Source organism: Bufo gargarizans, chromosome 6 (genome assembly GCF_014858855.1).
Source record: "Bufo gargarizans isolate SCDJY-AF-19 chromosome 6, ASM1485885v1, whole genome shotgun sequence".
NCBI classification, from domain to species: domain Eukaryota; kingdom Metazoa; phylum Chordata; class Amphibia; order Anura; family Bufonidae; genus Bufo; species Bufo gargarizans.
In genome coordinates, this window is record NC_058085.1 from 21,236,119 (window position 1) to 21,258,527 (window position 22,409).

The 22,409-nt window shown below is 41.4% G+C and overlaps 1 pseudogene; it reads right to left on the reverse strand.

Moving 5' to 3' along the window:
- Positions 1-7,414: 7,414 nt before the first annotated feature.
- LOC122941895 overlaps positions 7,415-22,409 on the reverse strand; it is a 128,427-nt pseudogene continuing 113,432 nt past the window's right edge.

Sequence of the window (22,409 nt, forward strand, 5' to 3'; positions counted from 1 at the left end):
CATAGGGATCACATCTCACAGGACAGGCACACAGGGCTATTAGGGCCCATTCACACAGAGCTGCTGCAAACCTCTCCTTTCCCCTGGGACAAAGTGCATAATGTACTTCGCCACATCCATGTCTTCTTTCCAAAATGGGGTCACTTGTGGGGTAGTTATACTGCCCTGGCATTTTAGGGGCCCAAATGCGTGAGAAGTAGTTTGAAATCAAAATCTGTAAACAATGGCCTGTGAAATCCGAAAGGTGCTCTTTGGAATGTGGGCCCCTTTGCCCACCTAGGCTGCAAAAAAGTGTCACACATGTGGTATCGCTGTACTCAGAAGAAGTTGGGGAATGTGTTTTGGGGTGTCATTTTACATATACCCATGCTGGGTGAGATAAATATCTTGGTCAAATGCCAACTTTGTATAAAAAAAATGGGAAAAGTTGTCTTTTGCTGAGATATTTCTCTCACCCAGCATGGGTATATGTAAAAAGACACCCCAAAACACATTGCCCTACTTCTTCTGAGTACGGCGATACCAGATGTGTGACACTTTTTTGCAGCCTAGGTGGGCAAAGGGGCCCACATTCCAAAAAGCACCTTTCGGATTTCACAGGCCTTTTTTTTTTTTACAGATTTTCATTTCAAACTACTTCTCACGCATTTGGGCCCCTAAAATGCAAGGGCAGTATAACTAACCCACAAGTGTCTTCTTTTGGAAAGAAGACACCCCAAGGTATTTCATGATGGGCATAGTGAGTTCATGGAAGTTTTTATTTTTTGTCACAAGTTAGTGGAATATGAGACTTTGTAAGAAAAAAAACAAAAACATAATTTTCCGCTAACTTGTGACAAAAAAGAAAAAGTTCTATGAACTCACTATGCCCATCAGCGAATACCCTAGGGTGTCTACTTTCCGAAATGGGGGCATTTGTGTTTTTTTTCTACTGTCTGGGCATTGTAGAACCTCAGGAAACATGACAGGTGCTCAGAAAGTCAGAGCTGCTTCAAAAAGCGGAAATTCACATTTTTGTACCATAGTTCGGAAACGCTCTAACTTTTACCCAAACCATATTTTTTTTACCCAAACATTTTTTTTATTAAAGACATGTAGAGCAACAAATTTAGCAAAAAATTTATGTATGGATGTCGTTTTTTTAAAAAAATATTGCAACTCAAAGTAAAAAATTTCATTTTTTGGCAAAAATTTTGTTAAATTTTGATTAATAACAAAAAAAGTTAAAATGTCAGCAGCAATGAAATACCACCAAATAAAAGCTCTATTACTGAGAAGAAAAGGAGGTAAAATTAATTTGGGTGGTAAGTTGCATGACCGAGCGATAAACGGTGAAAGTAGTGTAGTGCAGAAGTGTAAAAAGTGGTCTGGTCATTAAGGGTGTTTAAGCTAGGGGGACTGAGGTGGTTAAAGAACCGGAGCGCTGATGCGGAGTGCGATTTTGTGATTGGAAATAGCTGCATATAGTTTATAGCAAAGGTCCTTGTGAGTTAAGTGCTTGCATTTTGGTACTGACATTTAAACCCATTTTTTTCTCTGCTGTGTCCCTGGTTAAGGGCAGTGGTTTGTGCTCCCCGGTGCTATTAACTGCACCACCAAACTCCTCCTGAGCTGGGAATAAGTGGAGTTTAAAGAACCGGAGATTAAGACAAGGAGCAAGAAAGTAAGGTTTGATAGATTTTCCTTGTGTGTTGTTGGCTTGATTCTAGATGGTCCTCTAACTGCAGCAGACAGGGTCTAATTCTAACTCCTATTTACTGTTCTCCTTCTTTACTGTTCATCCCCATCTAAACATATGCTCCATGGACAATACTACTAAGTGTGTGTCCTGTGCAATGTATGCGTGCCTCGAAGAGCCATTCGAGGGTGAAGACATTTGCACTAGATGCAATCATGTTGCATATTTGGAAGCCCAGATCTTGGATCTAAATAAGCAGCTCAAGTGGTTCAATAACTGGTGTAGGGAGAGACTCAATTATTAGATAGGGGGATCTGTCACACAGACCGGGATCATCGAATGGTGTGTTGTCTTCCTGGAGCTCGAGTTCGACACATTGCGGATCAGGTTGACAGATTACTGGGAGGGGCTGGAGAAGATCCAGCAGCCATGGTCCATTACGGAACCAATGACAAAATCCTTGTAAATGATTTTAGGGATTTAGGTCACAAGATTAGGGCAAGGACCTCAAAGGTAGTGTTTTCCAAAATACTACCTGTACCACGAGCCACACAAGAAAGGCAGCAGGAGATTAGGAAGGTTAGCAAACGGCTCAAGAACTGGTGTAGGAAGGAGGGGTTTGGGTTCCTGGAGAACTGGGCTGACTTCTCTGTCGGCTCTATCGTAGGGATTGGCTGCACCTCAATGGGGAAGGGGCAGCTTTGTTGGGTGGCGACTTTTTTTTTTTTTGGGGACAGGCAGTGTATTTAATTGCCTTAAAGGGGTTGTCTCACTTCAGCAGACATTTCTCATGTAGAGACTAATACAAAAAATGTACTAATATATTGTTATTGTCCATATTGTTTCCTTTGGTGGGTAGACTCATTCTTCCATCACATTATACATGTCTTGTTTCCATGGTTACGACCACCCTGCAATCCAGCATATGTGGCCGTGATTGCACACTAAAGAAGAAAGCACTGGCTTCTCTGGTGGCCGGGACCATAGGAACGCACATAGGCCAACAGTATTTCCCATAGTGTGCAAACTGGATTGAACTGGGTGGCCGTAACCATGGAAACGAGACATGCCTAATGTAATGGAAAAATTAGTCTAGCCAGAAAAGGAAGCAATACGGATAATAATATATTAGTAAGTGCCTTGTATTAACTTTCTCTACATGATAAAGGCCATTTCTGAAGTGAGACAACCCCCTTTAAGGATGCACTAGACATAACACAATATACAAAGATTATATACAATGGTCAGCTATGCAAATGCAGGTGATGGTACAGTGAGAGTTACCAGATAAAAGTCAGTTACCAGATACATATGTGGTCCATTAAAGTTGTAATCTTGTAGAATTCTTGGATGATGTCACATGGGAGGCAGTGAGGACAGCGCGTTTCTGTCTTTCTCTTAAAAGACCTATTCACCTCTGTCCTGCACGGGCACTTAAACTTTAGGAGGTCACCCCCTCCCCATCCCCCCCAGGAGCATACCACTCTCCTTTTATTTTGGCTTGGCAGCCAGAAATCTAAAAACCCATTATGGATCCTAGCTCCCACAGGAAGGAGTTCCCCTTCCCTATGTCCCACAGGCAAACGAAGACCAGGAGAATGTCTATTTCGGTCCCAGGGTCTCAAATATATCAACGGTGTATTTATGAGATGTACGGGCAGTTCATCATTTTTTATGAACTCCCGGTTCCATGATGTCTGGGGAGTTTCTTTATAGTTGTTGACCAACTCAGCCCCCATCAGTGGAGCCGAGCTGCCAGCTTGTCTGAGCCGAGTGTGACATGTAACCACAGGGTCTGCTTTGAAGCAGGACCACCTTTGGAGCCTGTTTCCTCTGCCAATTCCCTTCACCTGAGCAAATGGGCAGGCATTAAATCCTAACTCCACATATTCCATATATATTCAAAATCGTTATCAGAAATATATATCCCAACTGCTAAGTTTTATGTTAAATATCTATCAATTGAAGAATAAAGTCATCTGAATCAAAAGGTAGGCTATCGTTATTTCCTGCAGACAGTGAGACAACCAAATAACACACGATACAATGGTGACAAGCTCTGCTAAGCAGCTGTCTGATTATACTAGGAGTCCAGGCTTTATATAAGGTTCCTTATGTAAGCAATAAAGAAATAAGCTATATAATAATAATCGCTATAACTAGGCAGGTTAGGCTACTTTCACACTAGCGTTCAGAACGGATCCGTCTGCATTATTTTTAGCATAGAACAGCTAAGTGTGAAAATAGCCTAGTACGGATCCGTCCAGACTTTCAATGTAAAGTCAATGGGGGACGGATCCGCTTGAAGATTGAGCCACATTGTGGCATCTTCAAACGGATCCGTCCCCATTGACTTACATTGAAAGTCTGGACGGATCCGCACGGATCCGCACGGCCAGGCGGTCACCCGAACGCTGCAAGCAGCGTTCAGCTGTCCGCCTGTCCGTGCGGAGGCGAGCGGAGCGGAGGCTGAACGCCGCCAGACTGATGCAGTCTGAGCGGATCCGCCTCCATTCAGACTGCATCAGGGCTGGACGGCTGCGTTCGGGTCCGCTCGTGAGCTCCTTCAAACGGAGCTCACGAACGGAAACCCGAACGCTAGTGTGAAAGTAGCCTTAGTCGATACTTTGCACAGAACATATAACAGGAGGTTTCTATAGAATATGACAGGATGATGAGGCAGGATGTTCTATAAACTGCTGACCCAGATGTTCTCTGCAGTTGTGCTTTATTACCCAAGTCAACAGTCTTTACAAAAATCACTTTGTTATCCCTTAAAATGATATGAATATCAAAAGCTTTTCCAATATGGTGTAGTGGATGAATCCGGTTATGTCAGAGCTGCTTCAACTGAAGAGATTGGTCACCACCTCTGTCTAATGCAGTGTTTCTCAACCAGTGTGCCTCCAGTTGTTGCAAAACTACAACTCCCAGCATGCCTGGACAGCCTTTGGCTGTGTGGGCATGCTGGGAGTTGTAGTTTTGCAACAGCTGGAGGCACACTGGTTGGGAAACACTGGTGTAAGGCACAGGATGGATCTGTGGAGTTCTGGTGCCAGAGCTACTGTAGACCAGCTGATTGGTCGGTGTGCCAGGTGTCAGACCCCCCCCCCCCCCCACCTATCTGATACTTATGGCCTATCCTGACATCAGGCCATCGAGATCACATTATTGGAATACCCCTTTAATGACATATACAGTGGGATGCGAAAGTTTGGGCAACCTTGTTAATCGTCGATTTTTTTGTATAAATCGTTGGTTGTTACGATAAAAATGTCAGGTAAATCTATCATATAGGAGACACACATAGTGATATTTGAGAAGTGAAATGAAGTTTATTGGATTTACAGAAAGTGCTATAATTGTTTAAACAAAATTAGGCAGGTGCATAAATTTGGGCACTGTTGTCATTTTATTGATTCCAAAACCTTTCAAACTAATTATTGGAACTCAGATTGGCTTGGTAAGCTCAGTGACCCCTGACCTACATACACAGGTGAATCCAATTATGAGAGAGTATTTAAGGGGGTCAATTGTAAGTTTCCCTCCTCTTTTAATTTTCTCTGAAGAATAGCAACATGGGGTCTCAAATCAACTCTCAAATGACTTGAAGACAAAGATTGTTCACCATCATGGTTTAGGGGAAGGATACAGAAAGCTGTCTCAGAGATTTCAGTGTCTGTTTCCACAGTGAGGAACATATTGAGGAAATGGAAGACCACAGGCTCAGTTCAAGTTAAGGCTCAAAGTGGCAGACCAAGAAAAATCTCGGATAGACAGAAGCGACGAATGGTGAGAACAGTCAGAGTCAACCCACAGACCAGCACCAAAGACCTACAACATCATCTTGCTGCAGATGGAGTCACTGTGCATCGTTCAACCATTCGGCGCACTTTACACAAGGAGATGCTGTATGCGAGAGTGATGCAGAGGAAGCCTTTTCTCCGCCCACAGCACAAAAAGTGCCGCTTGAGGTGGGCTAAAGCACATTTGGACAAGCCAGCTTCATTTTGGAATAAGGTGCTGTGGACTGATGAAGCTGAAATTGAGTTATTTGGCCATAACAAGGGGTGTTATGCATGGAGGAAAAAGAACACAGCATTCCAAGAAAAACACCTGCTACCTACAGTAAAATGTGGTGGTGGTTCCATCATGCTGTGGGGCTGTGTGGCCAGTGCAGGGACTGGGAATCTTGTCAAAGTTGAGGGACGCATGAATTCCACTCAGTATCAGCAGATTCTGGAGACCAATGTCCAGGAATCAGTGACAAAGCTGAAGCTGCGTCAATACTTTTAGCCCAGTATCGATACGATACCGGGATTTGCCTTTTATCGATACTAGGCTGTGCTACTGCACAGCCCAGTATCAGACACCTTATTTTACTATTTATCCCCAGGACTGTGATGAGGGGACATCCACTGCGTCTGGAGAAAAGAAGGTTTGTACACAAACATAGAAGAGGATTCTTTATGGTAAGAACAGTGAGACTATGGAGCTCTCTGCCTGAGGAGGTGGTGATGGTGAGTACAATAAAGGAATTCAAGAGGGGCCTGGACGTATTTCTGGAGCGTAATAATATTACAGGCTATAGCTACTAGAGAGGGGTCGTTGCTTCGGGGAGTTATTCTGATTGGAGTCGGGAACACATTTTTTCCCTCTAAAAATCCCTTTTTCGATGCTCTAGAACTACAATTTAATTACCTTATATGGGGGAGAAAAAGTGTTAGAATCCACCAGAAGTATCTATGGCTATTAGAAGAACAAGGCGTATTAGCCGTTCCTTACATGCAAGGATATTATTTATTTGGCAGCGCAAATACAATCGTGTATGGGAAAATGCTCTCAGAGCTTTATGAAGAAACTAACAGCAGAATTTGAGGGGATTCACCGAGATATATTGACGGTATTGGAGTCCGGTTTTCTTGCTATAAAGGGAAGATCATGCCCAATAAGCAACATGCTTCATTGCATGTGGAAGAAAATCCAAAAGATATTGGGCATTAAGAATAGCATTACTTTTTCCGCATAATAATAACTTAACAGAGCTGAGATCTATAGAACACAAATTTTAGGAAAGAAGGGGTATCTCTCTAATTTCGCAAATAATTAATGACACTGGGTTGTGTACACTGGAGGAACTTTTTTTGGGAAGTGAGATTAACACAATGGTTAAGTATAGATATGCAAAATTGCACCATGCTTTTCGCTCTATTAAAGATAATCATTATATAATAGTTGAAGATGATGAATTTAAAAATTTTTGCTACACTTTTTGTGGCACACGGATATCAGTTTTAAAAATATATTTAAAAAAATTATTAGGTTTAGGTAAGGTTATTAAATTCACTAGTGAAGATAGGTGGCAGCAAGATGTCGGACACGAGATCACACTTAATTGGCGTAGTATATATAGTAGCATACAGAAAGCATCTATATCGAAAAACTACCGTTTGATACAATTCAACATTACACACAGGTTATATTATACTCCATTGTTGCTTGGTAGGTTTAAAAACAGTGCTAATGATAAATGTCCGAAGTGTTGTTATGAAAAGGCAGATTTTAAAACATATGTTATGGAATTACCCAGCTATAAAAACTTTTTGGGAACAAATATATGATGAATTACATAGAGTTACCTCCCAGAAATAGCCAATGGAATTATCATTGGCACTGCTGGGACAATCACCAGGCACTATGATTAATAAATATTGTAAATTACTGTGGTTGAAAGGACTAATGGTAGCTCGGGTTATTATTACCAGGGTTTGGGGCTCGGAAAAACACCCAGAATATGAAACCTGGAAAGGATTAATGAATAAGATCAAGAGTTATAAAAATATATTATTTGAAGGATCCCAAAAGATACTCGACTGGGAACGAATCTGGGAAGATTGGCGATGGGCTCTAGGATTGATGGAACCTGGGGAAGGCGTGGGAGAAGCAGTTCCTTTTTTTTCTTTCTTTTTTTTTTGGGCTGTGCGGCGCCCCTGGGGTAATAAGTGGGTAACAACGAGCAAATGAAGGGGGGGGGGGGGGAGATACGGGTTTAAAAACGTATGATTACGAATATTATGACTAATAAATTCTCTTGTGTATTTCATGAATGAATTGATTGTAAACCTGTGTTGGTTGTGGGTTGTTGTGTGGTCAGCACTAACACTTGTTATTTTTTTCAGCATAACTTTACGGTATTGTTATCGGTGTTGAATCATGTTGATGCATATATATCTTTAGGTGTACACGTCTTAAACACTGTATGTGGTCCCTACATATATATTGTTGGATGTTAAGAGTGTACTCTTAACTGCATTACATGTGTTTATACCCGCTGGCAATATAGTACGGTCTATTAAATCTATTGCTGATTTGATCTTTTTCGTATTTGCACTTTATGTAATGCTCTGCTGACCACGCACCCCCAGCTAGCTAGGTCTTTTAATTATGTTTTTTTATTTAATGTGTTGTTATGTCAACCATTATTTAATGTGCTATGTCAATAATGTGAGGCTTCTACCTCACATTTTTTTTTGCCTTCCTCTGGATCAACCTGCAGGATAACAGGCCGAACTGGATGGACATCTGTCTTTTCTCAGCCTTATAAACTGTGTTGCATCCTATCTGTCATTCCACTTGACTGCAAATAACTGCCCATCATTGCCGTGCACACTGGGTGTGCCTGGGCACACCTTAATCAAGAATGCTGACATTTTGAAAGCGCTCAATAGTACCAGAGGACCAGGAAGCGGTCAATGCTATGTATTTATCGCTTCCTGGTCTTCGGCTGTCAGCTGTGCAGGGCTGCGCACAGCGTGTGGGCGCTCTGTGACGTCACGCTGTGCGTGCCAGTTCAGAGCACAGCCGACAGCAGGAGGAAGAGGATCGCGGACGGCGTCCAGGAGCAGAAGAGTAAGTGTTTTTTATTTTATAAAAAATGAGGCTGCTGGGGGCATAATAGGTGCGAATGAGGCATAAGGGCTGATAATGGGAGCTAATGGCATAAAGCAGGCATGCTCAACCTGCGGCCCTCCAGATGTTGCAAAACTACATCTCCCAGCATGCCCAAACAGCCTACAGCAGGGCATTGTGGGAGTTGTAGTTTTACAACAGCTGGAGGGCCGCAGGTTGAGCATGCCTGGATATATATATAAAAAGGGAAATGATGGCGGCACTGGAGAAACAAACACTGGCGGGTGCTAGGTCCAGGGATATAGCTGCTTACCCCGTATGGATAGAGATGAAAAACGGACAGCACTCCAAGTAAAAAAGCAATGGTGTTTATTCACCCATGTGGAAGGCAACGTTTCAGCTCATACAAGAGCCTTTCTCAAGCCAGAGCTTGAGAAAGGCTCTTGTATGAGCTGAAACGTTGCCTTCCACATGGGTGAATAAACACCATTGCTTTTTTACTTGGAGTGCTGTCCGTTTTTCATCTCCTATACACACACACACATACATACATAGATAGATAGATACACACACACGCATGCGGTGTGTATTTTTGCTTTAGAGTGCACACCATAATGCAATAGGCTGCGCACGCCTATGCTGTCCATTTACAAGTGTGAATGATGCCCCTTTTTCCACGTCTGGACACCAGCTTTTGTGGGAATCCAGATCTATTTTTTGTACTTTCACATATAGGCCCCTGTATTTGCAGATTTACAGGAATGGAGGGTCCCCATACCAATCACGGGCAGGGTGGAATACAGTTTTTTTCTCTCACCAAACATTTGTGTTTAGAGGAGATATATATATATATATATATATATATATATATATATATATATATATATATATATAATAAAGAAAGTCCGCAGCACTCCTTGAAGTAAAAAATGTGCAGTTTATTCACACATGTCAAAAAATAGACAATGTTTCGGTTCTCTCACAGAACCTTTCTCAAGTCAGGTGCTGACTTGAGAAAGGTTCTGTGAGAGAACTGAAACGTTGTCTATTTTTTGACATGTGTGAATAAACTGCACATTTTTTACTTCAAGGAGTGCTGCGGATTTTCTTTATTATTTACCCGTCCTGGATTGAGGGACTACCGCGGGCACCATATAATCATCTCTGCATGTGTAGGAGTGCTGCCTAAACTTTTCTATGGATATATATATATATAAAAAAAAAAAAATATATATATATATATATATATATATATATATAAAAACATCTTGGCTACTTTCACACTCGCGTTTTGTGCGGATCCGTCATGGATGGATCAGTTCAGATAATACAACCGTCTGCATCCATTCAGAACGGAACCGTTTGTATTATCTTTAACATAGCCAAGATGGATCCGACTTGAACACCATTGAAAGTCAATGGAGGACAGATCCGTTTTCTATTGTGCCAGATTGTGTCAGTGAAAACGGATCCGTCCCCATTGTCTTACATTGTGTGCCAGGACGGATCCGTTTGGCTCAGTTTCAGGAGATGGACACCAAAACGCTGCAAGCAGCGTTTTGGTGTCCGTCTCCAAAGCGTAATGGGGACTGAACTGATGCATTCTGAGCAGATCCTTTTCCATTCAGAATGCATTAGAATGCAAACTGATCTGTTTTGGACCGCTTGTGAGAGCCCTGAACGGATCTCACAAACGGAAAGCCAAAATACCAGTGTGAAAGTAGACCTAGTTTCACTTTTAACTAGATCTTCTGTCCTTTGATTACCAATATTTATTTAATACAGTAGACTATGTTTGTTTGGGGAGCTCTCACAGCGGTCCCAATCATCGCTCCAAGCCAACGGCTACCTTTGGTAACTGAATACAAGGCGCTGTTTTATTTCCCTGTAAAAAGCAGTATCTCAAGAAATAAAGCCAGTTAGTGACCACCATAAAAACACATAAGGGAGGTCATTAACGGGCTAAGCATGAAGATGGCTTCTCTTATATGTGGGTTTTTTGATGATTATCAAGAGATATTTTTTGGTTGAAACACATATCACATTCTGAACATGAAAATGGCTTCTCTCCTGTGTGAATTCTTTCATGTATAACAAGATGTGATTTACTGTTAAAATATTTCCCACATTCTGAACATGAAAATGGCTTCTCTCCTGTGTGAATTTTCTGATGTGTAACAAGATTTGATTGATGGTTAAAACATTTCCCGCATTCTGAACATGAAAATGGCTTCTCCCCTGTGTGAATTTTCTGATGTGTAACAAGATTTGATTTATGGTTAAAATATTTACCACATTCTGAACATGAAAATGGCTTCTCCCCGTGTGATTTTTCTGATGTACAAAAAGAGCTGATTTATACTCAAAACATTTCCCACATTCTGTACATGAAAATGGCTTTTCCCCTGTGTGAGTTCTCTGATGTCTAACAAGACTTGATTTTAGGTGAAAACATTTCCCACATTCTGAGCATGAAAATGGCATCTCCCCTGTGTGAATTTTCTGATGTGTAACAAGATTTGATTTTCGGTTAAAACATTTCCCACATTCTGAACATGAAAATTGCTTCTCCTCTGTGTGATTTCTCTGATGTATAACAAATTCTGATTTACTCTTAAAACATTTCCCACATTCTGAACATGAAAATGGCTCCTCTCCTGTGTGAATTCTCTGATGTTTAACAAGATTTGATTTCTGGTTAAAATATTTCCCACATTCTGAACATGAAAATTGCTTCTACCCTGTGTGAGTTTTCTGATGTGTAACAAGATTTGATTTATAGTTAAAACATTTCCCACATTCTAAACATGAAAATTGCTTCTCCCCTGTGTGAGATTTCTGATGTCTAACAAGATTTGATTTTAGGTGAAAACATTTACCACATTCTGAACATGAAAATGGCTTCTCCCCTGTGTGATTTCTCTGATGTATAGTTAGATGTGATTTCTGGTTAAAACATTTCCCACATTCTGAACATGAAAATTGCTTCTCCCCTGTGTGAGTTTTCTGATGTCTAACAAGATTTGATTTATGGTTAAAACATTTCCCACATTCTGAACATGAAAATTGCTTCTCACCTGTGTGAGTTTTCTGATGTCTAACAAGATTTGATTTATGTTTAAAACATTTCCCACATTCTGAACACAAAAATGGCTTCTCTTCTGTGTGAATTCTCTGATGTTTAACAAGATCTGATTTCTTGATAAAACATTTCCCACATTCTGAACATGAAAATGGCTTCTCTCCTGTGTGAATTCTCTGATGTATAACAAATTCTGATTTACTCTTAAAACATTTCCCACATTCTGAACATGAAAATGGCTTCTCTCCTGTGTGAATTCTCTGATGTATAACAAGATCTGATTTCTGGATAAAACATTTCCCACATTCTGAACATGAAAATTGCTTCTCCCCTGTGTGAGTTTTCTGATGTGTAACAAGATTTGATTTACGGTTAAAACATTTCCCACATTCTAAACATGAAAATTGCTTCTCCCCTGTGTGAGATTTCTGATGTCTAAAAAAAGCTGATTTATACTCAAAACATTTACCACATTCTGAACATGAAAATGGTTTCTCTTTTACGTAAGCTGTTTGATGTTTAGCACCTCTTCTGTGACTTTTATTCTGTATTACAGTATGTGATGATTTAGAAGATCGGACCTGTTTAAAAGGATCAAATGATGCACTGTTGCTGTGATTGGATGAGGGTATATCTTGCATATTGGCATGCTCTTCAAATGTATCTCGTGTGATACCACAATCATCTACTTCAAAACCTGAATACACCAGATGTTTCTCTAAGTTCCTGGTACAGTCATCTGCCAAGAACAAAACACATTTTTTTATTGATGAATAACATTAAAATTGTATTGAAGTTTTATTACTTTTCCATATAAAAAAATCCATGGAAAATACAAGACATGGCACACAATTAGAATATCAACTGACTAAAACAGTGGTGGCCAAACAGACCACAATCTAATAGTAGACCGAGAAGCAGAACTAGAAAAAGCTGACTCCAACCTTGAGAAACTTCCCTGTAACCCCCACTCAATCAGTCATTTAAAAGATATATAAATAAAAGATTTTCTAGTGCTGGACAAGGGGCAACAAATCCCCTCTTAGTGCCCCACACAATAATTATCTCCCCTCAGTGTCCCTTTCACAGTGGAATTCCCCTTTAGTGCCCTCTTCACAGTACTGATGCTCCCTAAGTGCCCCCACACAGTAGTTATGTCCCCTTTGTGCGCCCCCTGCAGTAGTGCTGTTCCTTAGTGTCCCCTTTACATCAGTGAAGCTCCTATACTGTGAATAAAGGTAAAGTAATACCGAGCCCATCATGATCTTCCCAGCAGCAGACAAATATCTGGTGTTCAGTGGTGAGACTTTTTTGTATGACCTCTTAAGGCTACATTCACACGTGAAAAAAAGGCCATAAAAAACGCACACACTCAGTATTTCATGGCCATTTTTCAACCATTTTTGCACCCTTTCTTGGTCGTCTGGACGGTTTGCATTCATTTTTAATGGCCATTCGTTTGGTGCTAAAGGACCTACACTCTCAGTGGGATGATGTCACCATGCGCTCCTAAGCAATAATGCTGGGAGAGCATGGTGCTGTCATCACGTTGCTAGCACAGGTCCTTCACCACCAAAAGAGACTGACTTTTGTTTGCAAGCGGATAAGTCAATTTATTTTTATTTTAATCCCTAAAAGGCCATTTTGCACTAGTGTACCCATTTTAAACAACCATAACATGGATGCATTCCTCTTAATAGCCATTAAAAATAGTCCCATTGATTTACATGGGGTCCATCTGGCAGTGAAAATGGCCACAAATAGAACATGTCCTATTTTTCACAACCACTATTCACTCGCCTTAGCGCCATTGACTTCAATTCTAAGTCTGTGTGCCATTTCCACTGTTGTGTAAATGTAGCCTTATCCTGCAGCCTTTCCCAATTATACAAACTACATATAGCGCCGAAGAATAATCCTGTGACCCGAACATCATCACTGCAGCTAGGACACTGTGCACACGAGGTCTCTCCAAATCTCAGTCCTGTCACTGTCAAGTAAACAAACTGCATGGCCCACACCATAACAACTCCCTATTTATATTAAAGGGATTGTCTCATCTGAGACAATGGAGGCAGTTTGCTAGGATATGCCCCTATTGTCTGGTAGGTGTGGGACCCACCGCTGGGACCTGCACCCATCTTCTAAACGGAGCCCCAAAAGTGGTGGAGGATGCACTGTGCATGCGCAGCACTGGCGTGGCTATTTCCGTCAGGCCCATAGAAGTGAATAGAAACAGTGGCCGGTCATGCACAGTGCGCTCCTGTTCACTTCTATGGGGAGAGCGCTTGGTGGTGGCCGGACCAGAGTCCTCCAGCCACCACTTTTGCCCGCTCCGTTCTCGATATAGGTGCGGGTCCTATCGGTTGGACCCGCACCTATTAGACAATGGGGACATATCCTAGTGATATGCCTCCATTGTCTCAAATGAGACAACCCCTTTAACCCCTTAGTGACCAGCCTGTTCTGGGCCTTACTGACCAAGCGTTTTTCTTCCTTTTTCATTATCGCGTTCCAAGAGCTATAACTTTTTTATTTTTCTGTCTATATAGCTTTATGAGGGCTTGTTTTTTGTGGGACAAGTTGTAGTTTTAAATAGCACAATTTTTGGGGTACAATAACTTTCTGATCAAATTTTATTACTCTTTCTGGGAGGGAGATGGGAAAAACAGCAATACTGCCACTGAGTTTTTACATTATAAATTTCATGGTGTTCATTTTTCGGTATAAATAACATAATATCTTTATCTGTAAGATAATGCAATGCATTATCCCATATATTATCCCAATGCTATTCTGACATTGACCAGCAGGCTGCGCCAGAGAGGCGCAGCCTGCTTGAAATTACTCAAGGCTGGTCTGGGGCCTAACCGGGACCCCAGCCAGCCTTCACACACATCGGCACTCTGCAATCGCATTTACGGGGTGCCGATCGGAGAAAGAGGGAGTCCGCTCCCTCTGTCAGTATTTTACATGCGGCAGGAGCTACTGCCCGTGGCATGTAAAGTGTTAAACAGCCCGAATCAGCACTCCTGCCAACCCAAGCTGTTAGAACAGGACCGCGGCTCTCATCCGCGCAGCGCTTAAACTGGGCCGCTGTAAAAAAAGAGGCGGCCCATCCTAAGGCCCCTTAGTGACCACCATAAAAAGACATAAGGGTGGTCACTAAGGGGTTAATAACCCCATTGATAGCATGTCAAGGCGTGTAGGTGAATATATTTATGCACATGTAAGAAATACAGATTAATACAGATCTTGATACAGAACTTTTTGGGAAATAATGTAAGCCATATATTGTATTGGTATCCTGTTTTCAGCAACTTCCTGGTAATTAGTGCCTATACTTGTCCTCTCAAAGCCAGTGTGAGCGAGTACTGTCTATTGGGACAACGGCCATTAGCATATTAAAGGTACTGTAGTTGTCAATTATCTAAAGAATGGCTGACAATTGTCCAGTAGGTGGTACATGGCTAGTGGGGCAGGAAATGCTGGAATATCCCAACATTCCAGCTGCTTCTATCAGTCTTCAAGAGTTACCTGAAAATTGCTAGAAAACCATAAGGAGCACCAGAAAGATGTGTCCAAGCCATATTCTAGACAATGCTAGGACTGGCTGCTAAGCAAGGAAGGAAGGAAGGAGCAGAAGAGAGAAGGAGAAGAGAAAAGTGCTACAGAAGAGGAAACCTGGAGGGGCCAGAGCAAAGACCGGGACTGGAGAGACATGAGAAGACCTCTGTATAGTAACTACACTGTACTGTAGAGGGATAGGAATTTGTGGTTTAGTTACCAAATGTTAAAACATAAAGGGGCAGTAGTATTAATAATAAAACTTAAAGGGGTATTCTCATCTCGCTTATTCATCCTCACCTGCAGTCACTCTGCTGTTCACTTCCTGGTATTCTGCAGTTAAGGCTGGGCGGGCTTAGGCAGCTAGAGTGAAGGCCGGCCGCGCCTCCTTATGACATCACACTGAGCACTGAGTTCTTACATGCTGGTTTATGTGAAGACTATGAGTCATCAGTCTGGCAGCCTGCAGTGTGTGTGAGTCCCCTCCCCCTGCTGTGGAATCAGAGAGCTGTGATAAGTGAGCTCAGTGTACAGGAACACGTGATATTTGTTTATCAAAAACTATAATTCCATATTATACATTAGCTCAAAATCTTGTCAGCTAGTAAACGTATAATCTGTGCTTTTGACTGCCATAAAACATGACCATCCCCCACCCACCAGCACTAATGCAGATTTGTTTCCATTATAGCTGTTCTCCAGTTGTGTATAAACCTTACATAGTACATAGTATCTTTTATACATGCATATACTGCTCAGCTACATGTGTCTTCTCCAGTCCCCTAACATCACTTTGGCTGAATGGCTTCCTATACAGCCCTGCTACATCTTTATTCTACTCCCCCACTAGCACTGTGTCTGAAAAGCTTCATACACAGCTCTGCTACATCTGCCTGTTTATCTCTTCAACCAGCACTGTGGCTGAACAGCAGCTTATTCAGCTCTGCTACATCTGATTCTATCTTTCACATGCATTGATTCTAAACCGCCACATACACATCTCTGCTAAATCCGTCTATTTGTAAAGATTAGGTTATTCCCAGATTATTCTGCACACACTAACGCCCATAGGAAAGAATATATTGGTGTTAAGAAAAGTTTAAGGGGTGCAGGTCTAAAGTATAGTTTACTTTTTCCGGCAAAATTAAGGGTGGAATATAAAGGCAGGACTGTTTTCTTTCAGACCCCGGAGGAGGTTAGCGACTGGGCGGATGGGGAGGGCCTATGAGACCGGGGGGTGCGGAGGGGGAAGGAGCTATTATGCTAAGGTATGGAGTCACCCCGACTGCTGGACGGCAGGGAGGGGGGCTATTCGGGAGGGCAGGGTGGGTGTGGGTCGTGGGAGAGGGAGACGTGTTTTTTTTTTTTTTTTTTCCTCCTTCTTCTTCCCCTCTGCTAGATGGTTAGGATTGTCTCGTTGAAAACGAGGGGTTTACGGGAGAGAGTGAAGAGGTATGCTATCCTCGAGTGGATGAAGGGGTTTCTGCCAGCCATCATTTGCCTACAGGAGACACATTTGGATAAGGAATCTTTAAGATGGTTGCAGAAGAGATGGATTGGGGAAAGCTACCATTCCGTATACACTACTTATTCAAGAGGGGTCTCAATTTTGGTTCATAATAAAATTAAATTTGAGTGTTTGACGTGTGAGGCCGATGACTATGGCAGATACCTCTTTCTATGTTGTAATATAGAGGGGGTTAAAATGGTAATTGCAAACATCTATATCCCTCCACCGTATAAGTCAGAGATTTTATACCAACTGTATGGATTCATGCTGGACAGACAGGAATCTATAATGATTGCGATTGGAGATTATAATGCAGTAATGGATCCACTCAGGGATAGAACATCTAGCAGAGGGGGAAGAATACAAATACAGTAGATTTTTATAAACTAGCCCAGGAATTTAACTGGATCGACGTTTGGCGCCTCCAGAACCCGGATGAAAACATGTATTCCTGCTACTCCAAAACACACCAAACCTGGTCTAGAATAGATTTGGCCCTGGGAAATAAAAACCTGATGTCCTATAATAGGATTAAAATAAAGTACCTTCCCATGGCTCTATCAGACCATAATGCTGTGGTAGTGGAACTAGATTTGAACAAAAAGAAGGCTTCACTACCGTTTAAGTTTAACTCCCATTGGTTACCAATGATCCCAGATAAAGAAAGTATAATCGAAGAATTAAAAAACTTTTTTAGGGAGAATAATTATTCCGCGAGTAGGCTAATTGTTTGGGATACGGCTAAAGCATATCTAAGAGGATTGCTTTGTAAAAAAAGTGAACCACTGGAAAAAAACCACCAGGGAAAAGGGGATTGTTTTGGAAAAAAAAGTTCAAGAATTGGCAATGACATGTATGAGATACCCCACTGACTACAATAAGAAAATATGGGAGGAAGAACAGGAAAAGTTAAAGGTATATCATATGGAGAGAAGTAGGAAAGAATTAAATTTTCAAGGGATCCGGTTGGCCACAGAGGGAGAAAAAGTTGGTAAAATCTTGGCAAATATAGCAAGAAATCAAAGAGAGAAATCCTGGATAGGGGCGATTAAAGATAAAACGGGTAGGACAATTAATACACCAGAAGGAGTTAAAGAGGTGTTCCTAAAATATTTCCAGGAGGTATATAAGTCTAAGGCCCAATATTCAAAACAAGAATTAGATTTGTATTTAGATCAGATTCCTCTTAGGGAGATATCCCAGGCCCAAAAGATGTTTCTAGAAAAAGAAATATCAATTGCAGAAATAAATAAGGTCTTGGGGCAGGTAAAATCTGAAAAAGCACCAGGATGTGATGGGCTCCCATTTGAAATTTATAAATCCTTCTCCCAGGTGTTAGTACCTGAATTAAAAACAACATTGGACGAGGCTAAAAAAATTGGGGACCTTCCAGACTCTATGAAAGAGGCAATTATAACACTTATTCCAAAAAAAGGCAAAGAACAACTGGATCCGGGATCATATAGGCCAATATCACTTTTAAATACCGATGTTAAAATCTTGGCAAAAGTTTTGGCCGATAGGCTCTCAAAGGTGGTTAAAGGTATAATAAACATAGATCAAACAGGTTTTATACCTGGTAGAACGATATACTCAAACATAAGAAGGCTATATCTAAATATCGAAGCCAATAGAACAGAAGCGGGGGAGAAAGCTGTATTATCACTGGACGCCCAAAAGGCATTTGACTGTATTGAATGGGAATATTTATGGGCAGTATTAAAAAGGGTCGGTATAGGGGAAGGATTTATAAGATGGATACAGTTAATATATCAGGATCCGCGGGCTAGAGTGATGGTGGATGGGAGCTTGTCCCTGCCCCTTGCCCTATCCCGGGGCACTAGGCAGGGATGCCCTCTCTCTCCACTATTATTCGCCATTGCGATCGAACCTATGGCAAGTATAATAAGAAATGATGGGGAAATTAAAGGTTTTCACTATGAGGGTGGGGAAGAAAAATTGTTAATGTACGCGGATGATATTTTGCTATTTATGCTCAATACTGGAGACCAGTTTAATAGAATTATAGATATAATAGATAAGTTTGGATGTTTTTCTGGATTAAATATTAATTGGGGGAAATCACATATGCTGATGGGGTTTTTGAAGGTTCAGGTGTTGGGAAAACAAGAAAACTTTAAATATTTAGGGATACAAATTTCCGGAAACGTAGGAGAATATGAAAAATTAAATGTACTTCCCCTAATAAAAGAACTTAGGACCAAAATACATGTTTGGCGTAGATTACCAATTTCAATACAGGGTCGTGTAAATTTAATAAAAATGGTCTTCCTCCCCAAAATATTATATGTCCTTCAAAATGCCCCAATCAGACTGTCGCAGGACACTTTTAGATTACTGGATAGCTTAATGGGTGATTTCCTCTGGAAAGGTAAGATTCCCAGAATAAAGAGAGAGATACTTCAGCTCCCAGTGAAAGAAGGTGGACTAGCAGTTCCGAACTGTTTTTTTTTTATTATATAATCATGCAATATGGTCAAATAAAGAGTAGCTTAGATGGTTTGGTGGGTAGGCAGGTAGTAAACAGATTGGGATGGAAAGAAGAATGGAACTTTTTAGAAGTGCTGGAATCAGGCACTTTGGGGAGAAATAGTATTGGAAATAGAGTTTTAAACTTAACGGAATACATATGGGTGGAGATTAAAAAAATACTAGAGATTAAAGGGTTTCTGCAATACACACCTTTATGGAAAAACATTAACCTTAAAGAACTGCAGGGGATTAAGATGTATATAAACTGGGAAAAAAATGGGATGAAATATTTAAACCAGATATTTGAACAGGGTAAATTGAAAGATTTTAATACAATGGTTAGAGAGTTTGGTATACCGCATAAGGACTTATATAAATATTTTCAGCTTAGGAATGCATTGAGGTCAGCTACGCAAGAGGAAAAATATAAGATGGAAAGATCTGAGCTATTGTACAAATTCACTAATGTGGGTGAAAGAGGAGGCATAACGGCAAAAAGATATAAGATATTGATGGACGGAAAGAAGAAACGGGTTACAATATTAGCTAGGAAAAAATGGGAGAACGAACTCCAATTTTTTTACGGAAGAAAAATGGAAAGACGCATTAAAGAACTATTCTCGAGTCTCAAACAGGGGTTCACATAAGATCTCACAATTCTTTATTTTTTCACACGTCTCCCTCTCCCACTCCCCAAGGGAGGTGGGAGGGGGGGTAATTGGGGAGTAAAAAATATTTGTATATGTATGGAATAGGATTGGAATGTCCTCTCTTTTTCGATGGCTCAAGAATGTAACTTGTATCCAATCTACTGATGAGGAATTTTGAGATGATGGAAATAAAGAGATATTTATAAAAAAAAAAAAAAAATCCGTCTATTTCCTTCACCATTAGTACTGTGGCTGAACAGCAGCTTATTCAGCTCTGCTACATCTGATTCTATCTTTCACATGCATTGATTCTAAACCGCCACATACACATCTCTGCTAAATCCGTCTATTTCCTTCACCATTAGTACTGTGGCTGAACAGCAGCTTATTCAGCTCTGCTACATCTAATTCTATCTTTCACATGCATTGATTCTAAACCGCCACATACACATCTCTGCTAAATCCATCTATTTCCTTCACCATTAGTACTGTGGCTGAACAGCGCTTATTGTTGCCGCAGTTTTTGTTCACATATTATTTTTTTTTATATACTTTTCTTTTAGTCACTTTATTCCAGTAGGAAAGTTTATGGGAAAAGGCTTGAAAAAAATGGCTGGGACTCAAAAAAACACACCAAAAGTTATAAAAATGCCTCCCCCAACCCAAATAAAAAAAAAATAACTGTTTCTGAGCAGTTGTCTCATAGAACATTATTATCAGAGTGGCCCCTTTACACGCAGGAATAATACCAGCACAGAACTGAGTGGCATCATTGTGCCCTTCACCGTCTAGCGAGTGCTGTCTAGGGCAGCCTGTATTCTGTAAATGGCCGGCAGGACAGCTCTGCTATTACTCCTCCACCCTTATTATACAAGGAAATTGCTTAGAATGCAATACCCTAATCTGTAGTTGGATCCCATGGCGAGGATCCTGCGGCCTCCCCTATACACAGCGTTCAGCCTACAGTCGCACTGTTTGGCCCGATTAATTATTTCTGGTTCTAGTCCTCGCTGGCATGTCGGCGGTTAAGGGGTTAAACTGCACTTTAATAATCCTTATTGGGGGGGGGGTTTCTTGCTGCATTGAGGCGAGCTCGCCATCTGTACGGAGACCTCATAAATATAAAGAGTCCATTACTCACAGCCTCTTGTGCCCATTACCATGATTGTTTGTCAGTGACACCTGTGTTTCAGGGTCAAAATCCTGGACTGTGGCAGCAGCAGCAACAGCAGTACGACTTCTCTCCCCGGGATCTCCTCTCTGCACTACCTCCCCGCCTCTCCGGCTCAGCTGCCAGCTGCCGTCACCCGATACCAAGTTCATAGTTATAAACAGCAGCGCACCCCCGATCTCCTCACCACTCACTGAGGAGATCAGGGCTGCGCTGCTGAATGCTGCCAATAGATCACAAAGCCCCTGCTCCTCCGCTAATTTTCCTCAATTCTCTCCCATGAAGAAAGATGAAAAACGCATGCACGGCTCTGTAGCAGACGTGCGCACTTTTGTGGGAATGACCGGCTGCCTGGGTGAAAACTAAGTGCGGTCTGCGCAAGCGCGGCCCACAGATGCGACGTGGAGCGGTGGCCGTATCTATGGGTTGCCAAGTGTAAACAATGGGGTAGGTGGGAAGGCAATTTAGCTAAATGGGTGCATTATAAATAATAGAAGCAATTTAGAAAAATGAAGTATGGGACCAGTGTAAACATTTGAAACCTGATCATGAAGATGAGAATACCCCTTTAACTTTTACTATAAACCCATTAAAAAAGTTAGAAACAAAGATACATGTCTCTCTTAGTACAGGCCCCAAGACAAACAGAGGCCTATTATTCATAACTTCTGCAACATATATGAATATAGTGCTACAATAAGGTAAAGTAGCACCAACAAATACATATACAGTTGCAAGAAAAAGTATGTGAACCCTTTGGAATTATATGGATTTCTGCACAAATTGGTCATCAAATGTGATCTGATCTTCATCTAAGTCACAACAATAGACAATCACAGTCTGCTTAAAGGGTTTCTACCACTTGGATTTCACATAATTAGGTGTCAGACACTAGCGCTCCGCTAGTGTCTGCTCTGCCAAACTATCCTGCTATAATAGCTTTTGGGGCAGCCGTTTACCTAAAAAAAGAACTTTTATTAATATGCTAATGACCCTCTAGGTGCTATGGGGGCGTCATTAGCACCTAGAGGATCGGTCTACCTTCTCAAGATGCCGCCGCTCAGCACCTCCCTCCAGCCCGCCCATCTGCTCCGGAATGCATCAAACGGACGACTTCACGCGCATGCGCCGTGCGCGGCTGTATTCGGCGCATGCGCAGTGAATGTCCGACCGCTTCCCTGCTCAGACATCTCCACTGCGATGCACTAATGTCAGCACTACATAACAGTATGTTTCTAATGTTATTCCCTGCAGCCGTTTTTGTTAAAAAAGCACTTTTATTATATGCTAATGAGCCTCTAGGTGCTATGTGAGCGTAAAATCAGCACCTAGAGGCTCCGTCCACTCAC